Genomic DNA, 6,000 nt, shown 5'->3' with positions numbered 1-6,000 from the left:
GCGTTTTAGTGTGTAAAATCAAAGTGATTTTCAAATGTCTGACTTCAGCCTTACCAACCCTTAGAACATGATACTTGGTCACAGTAATCTCAAAACAGTTTGAATTATGGTATGGTGGAATGGTGAAAAGATTTAAAGAGTCTTATAGAGGTTGTTTAAAATTTTAACAAAACCTGTTTACAAAATACTGATAGTTTGAGACTTTTTTTTTTAATTGAAATATTTAAATGGAACATCAGAGGCTTCAGCAGTTGCTGGAAGTCATGCATTTGTGTAATTTCTGACAAGTCAAACCACCAAACACTGGTGGTGCCTGACTTGCTATGCTCTGTGTGTGTCCTGATGAGGATGACAGGAGCAGAGGCCTTTCAGGAGCATAGGCATTGTGAAGAAATGCTGGGCATTGTAATGTCCCATCTCTGTCGGGGCTGCTTCCTCCTCATGCAGAGTCTATGGAGAACGTTCTTTCTCCCATGGCTTGCATTGCAGTTGTAATGGATGGGATTCTAAGCAGATACAGCTCAGTTGATTGTTGTCAAATGCGTAGACTTTTCTAAAATGTGATGTATTCTAGAAACTTGTGGGGGTTAGTTCAGAACTTCAAACAAACTAAGCATCTGCAGAGGCAATTCCTACAGCTTCTGTGTGGGCTCCTGTTGTTAGTAGAGGCACCACCTGAATATGACAAATCTTTGTGTGTTCAGCCTTGAAATGAAAGAACTTATTTCCAAGTGCTTAGTGTGGGCAGAACCAATAGTACTGTGTCAGATATTGCTGGCCATAAGCAGTATTCCTGTTAAGCACATATTGGCATTATACACTAGAGAGTATACATTTGAATATTCTACTGCTACAACACAGGCTTGAAGTTGGCAGGGTAGCATTAGGGCAAGGGTTGTTGGCTTGGTGCTTCAGGCAGTGATGGGCACTGGAAATAGTTTGGTTGTCTTACACGTGGTAGGTGCTAGTTGTGGCCAGAGGCTGGTTTAGTGATCTGCTGCTGGTAGGATACAAGTGAAACAACACATTTTGCTGCCTGCAGAGCTGCACAAGTTGCATGATAGCCTGTAGCTGGAGCATGGCAGAGGTGCCTGTGGACTGGCTGCTCCCGGGCTCTTGATTAGTTTGGAAGAAATACTGATACTGGGCACATCCTTGGGTTTCTTGCCCCTTAAATTGTGCTTCGTTTACTCATCCTCTAGGAAACCAAGTTCAATACAGAGTAACTTTAATTTTTCATTATGAATATGGCTCCTGCTTCAGAGAAGGCCCTGTTTCAAAATGAAAGGCGTTGTAAGGGTCAAATGTAGTTCATAGCATCATTATTCATCTCCTGTGCTAGTTCTTTCGGAAGTGCAGTCAGACACCTGATTGTTGCAAAAATATTTTTGCAAAGCAAATCTTTCTTGCATGTGTGTGACCTAGAAATGTTAGTTTTGAATTCCAATGAAATACATAATTTTAGTAAGGCTGCAGAGCAATGTATGAAAAACAGATAAGTTAGTAGTGTTTGTGCCTTTTGATTTAACAAAGCCTGTTTTCCTTTTGCAGAGGTACCTTTATTGGCCTTCTGCTCTTCTTCCTCAAACAAAAGTCTTTAGCTACACATAGCTTACCATCTTAAGTATGCTTTAAAAATGGTAATTTAAAAGCCCTGTATAGCCAAAATAGTTCTGTTCCGGAACAACTCACAGCATGGTCTTTCAAACAGAACACCCAGCTACTGAGCTGTTCTGTGTCACCTCAAAACATCTGCTGGAAAACAAGGCTATAATAGATGCATTGTTCTAAGATGCTCCTTTTCCTTTTTGTTAAGTCTTGTTAAATGGCCTGTAGTTCATTTCAGTAGAACAGGGCCCTTTTCTCTTGCAGTAGGAAAAGCTTGCTTTTGCGCATTCAGTAATACCCTTGCAGGAGTAATGTCTGTACTTTCTTTTACTTCTTTTTGGAGACCAAATTAAAAGCTCATCTAATTCAAATGGTGGCTATTCCATCCTCTTAGCCATCTCTTTTCTACTACATATCTCCCTTGTTCCTTTCCATTTCCTCAGTTGTGATAACATTCCTCCTTGCTCACTGAGCAGGGATAGTGATCACGGCCTTCATCTTTTTCTGTGGCTATAAAATCTGTCACTTCCTAGGTTGTGTTGTTCTTGCTCTTTGAATTAGTGGAATGCTTATGCTGTAGCACCTTCTTCCACCCCCAACTCCCCTTCCTTCTTTCCTTAGAAACAGTGGTGAGTAAAATTAAGTATGCCTATTCCATAAGGAGGCTTTGTAGTGTCTAGAAATTTAGATGTTAAAAGTGGAAACTAAAGGTGGCTTTGAGATTGGGAGCTCATAACTTGAGAGGACCCTTTGGCGGTAGTCAGTGGAGAAAGAATCTCCTGTGGCTGTTTGCTTTTATTCATCCTTTGATCGAGATGTTTGCCTCCGAAATGGCAAAGTTTAAAGAATATCTACAAAAGCATCTGCTATGAACCAGCCCCTGAGAAAATGACTGTTACTGTAGGCAAACTGGAAATAACATTTCTGTTGCCAGATGAACTTTTAGACAGTTAAATTCTGATCACAGTGGGGAAAGGAAAAGGGAACACCAAGTTATGAAAAACACTTTTATTTTAAAAAGCAACAAAAAAATCTATTTGAAGTTAATTGCATTCCATTTGGAGTACAGCTCATGATACCCACATGCCGTTCAGGTTTACTTTTAGCAAGTAAAGTAACTGGAGGTTGTGAGAAACACGGCACAAGCATTTCTCACGAGGTCATTTGATTAGTAACAATTTTATTTTAATCCTCATCATTGTGTAAACTTTTCCCACTTCAAAACAACTGACTTATAGATGTCCTAAGCTTAGACACACTTGGACCTTTTAAGTGTCAGATACAAGAAAAGGACTTTCATAAAGAAGATAACACTCATTTAATTCTAAGTGGGATATGGAAAATCCCACTTAGAGAGTTGTAAAACCACATTTTGTGTTTAATTATGAAATATGCTTCTGTCCTTATGTCTGTGGGAATATTTATTGCATGTCTGCCATTGTGCTGCGTAAAGTAAAGAAGTTGCTGGTGAGTTATAACGAATTTGGGAAGGCAGCATTTGTTTTCCCTTGGATTTGGTACCATGCATAAAGATATGAACTTATGGTAGCTGATTCTTCTTGTGAGGAATGCCAGTGTGTCTCTGATGCCATCCCTGGCTCACCAGGAATGGGACTCCTAGGTGCTAGGTGGTCATTTGGCTATGGGTGACCACTGTAGGCCCACAGCCCCATATGAAGAAGAGTAAGGACTTTCCTGTGGGAGAGGCCCCCTTATGATGGCCACTGGGAACATCGTAGGAGACTGAACCCAGTGCCTCTGTCTTGCTGACAAATGGCATTACTTTGTTCTCACCTTTCATTTTATGAGGGAATTTCCTTTTTGGACTCCTTCTGTTCAGAGTAATCTTTCTGTGATCCCTTTCCTCTTTTACACTACTGCCTGAACAGTCAGTCCCTGTTGTACACCCTATTGCCTTGGGAGAGTCCTGATCCTCCCTTTTTCCTTTGATGGGACAGGCTGAAGCCCTTTTGGTTACGCATCCTTGCCTGTGGTCACCAGATTCGATATTTGACTGTTCCAGAGATTTCAGTAAACTAAATAAGCTTGCTGTGCCCTGGGCTCTGCCAACTCTGTAAGCCCTTCCTACTTATTTGTGCCATCCCAACACGTTTTAGTCTGGGTATTCAGCTGAGATCCATGCTGTGCCCTGCTAAGGCTTGATATTCTTGAAGTCCCCAGGTCACAAACACAGCCAACGCTTTTCTACAGCGAGCAGGGAAGCTTAGGTGATAACTGAGATGCCTCTATGAAGAGCAGTCTGTGCTTTCAGCCCTTTCCACACAGTTCCACCTCCATTAGAAGGAGCAAAATAAACTGCCAAGTCTTGGAAGACACCAGACTTGGAAATGGTGACTGATGTCTTACAGACTTCTGGGTGCTGCAGTGAAAGCTGACCTGTCTTTCCATTTAGGAGCATTGTGCTCAGCCTCATCAGAAAAAGTGAAACTCTGTAGAGAGGGAGTGAATCTGGGGGATTTGGTGAAAACACTTGAACAAAAAGGAGTTATTTTAATGTGATAATTGTAAGTGAAAGCAAGGAGGTTAGTAAGATTGCTTTTCAGTGAATACCCTTGGAGGTGAATTAGCTTTTTTGTTGTCATCATAGGAATACATTTGAGCAGCATCAAAATGTCTCTATCCTGTTGTTAGTATTTCACATTTGTTCTTTATTTCTTACTGTGAGAACTTCTGGCTCTAAGTTAGCCAGAGCTGTATTTACTCTTTTAGAGCTGTTTTCTTTCTCAAAATGGGTGTTTATGAAAAATACGTAACAGAAAGCAAGCTCATTCTGTGCCAAAAGATTCCTCTTAATCTGATATATTTTTCCTTCAGGACCTTCAGATGCACGAATATTTCTGTGGGTTTGGGAAGGCAACTAGCTGTTTCCTTTGATCAGGTATTAATGCTAGCATTTGGGGGCTAAACCCTTGTCTCAGCTGGGACACTGGAACAGGTTTTTAAGGCCCTTATGGAATTTAGGGCTCGTGCCAGTGTTGATGAATGGACTTCTAAAAACTGACAGGCTTTGTAGAAAGCTTGGCTAGGATACTGTGAGCTTGGCACTGGAAGCCCAGATCCCGATCAGATAGATTTGCACGTAGGGAGGCCAGGCCAGGAGAATAGCTGAACAAATTACAAATGACACCTAAAAGAGGAAAAAGAATTTGGAAAACATCACGGATTTGGTGTTTGTGGGTTGATTTCCACAATTCTAGAACTATAGTTTTCATCAGGCTTTCAGTGACTGTCTGACTAACCTGGATCCTGTCCTGAAGTGCAGGGGCTGTGCTTTTGATCACTTATGTTTGGTGAATTGAGGGGGAGAGGGAAGGAAAAAAAGACAAATTAATCCTAGCTAATAAGAGATTTTTCTCACAAAAATAATAATGAACTTGCTCTGCACAAGACTGACCTCTTCTGGGATCATGTGTCTTCATGTTGGGCCTTATGCCTGTAGAAATTCAGCTGTTCTCTTTTCTCCAAGAGAGCATGAGCTCTAACAACATTGCTTTTTGTTGCTCTGTGCAAGGCTGGGTTTACAGACTAGATTCTTCTCGTGGGAAGAATTCAGTTTTGCAGAACCATCAGAAAGATGGTGACGTGGCAAGGGAAGGCTTCCACCGCTTCCCGATAAATGATGCAGAACGATCGCGTAGCAAATCTTGGGAGCCTACAAAGTAGTGGTATTCTTCCTCTGACACTCCCTGAGGATTTCTGGTTGTTGCTCTTTCTCCTTTTCTTCTTTGTACTACTATATCTCCCTCCTATGGGAAAAGTGACTTTCAGGCTGTCAGAGATACTTAAAAACAAACACACAAGTTACAGTTATTGCGTGTGTGTTGTGGACCTAATCTTCCTATTGTCTGCTTTCCAATATCTAGTCTGAGCACGAGTATTGTAACAGAAGGCCAGGCATCCAAAGATCTGTTTGCACTGGGAAGAAAGAAAATCCTCTGTATTGCATGTGGAGAGACAAAGATGCCTACTCCTAAAAGCAAAAATTATCAGTTAAAAACACTTCTGAATGAGTAGAGCCCATGGCTGATGAATGATCTAGGAGAAATGTATTGATGCTCTTGATTAAGAGTGGCACAGCACAGCTGGAATTCAGCAGTTTAGCTGGCAAAAGTCCTAGGAAGAATGAAGCAGAAGAGGTTCTCTTTGAGGACTGGAACATAAAGTACCAGGAATGTTTTATTTCACTAATATATAGAAAGAGTACTTTTATTTCTCTGCTTACAAAACTGCCATTATGATATGCAGCTTTCCTAACATGCAGGCTCTACAGGAGAGAAATGCCTACCTGTAAAACATTTTGTTAATCCCACCACCTTTGGCTAATGTTTCAGCTTCTTACAGTGCTGTGGCCTGATGTGATGGGCTTTGTTT

This window comes from Tetrao urogallus, assembly GCF_951394365.1.
Source record: "Tetrao urogallus genome assembly, chromosome: 6".
Taxonomy (NCBI): Eukaryota; Metazoa; Chordata; class Aves; order Galliformes; family Phasianidae; genus Tetrao; species Tetrao urogallus.
The sequence above is the reverse complement of the archived record's forward strand: the minus strand, read 5'-3'. Positions refer to the sequence as shown.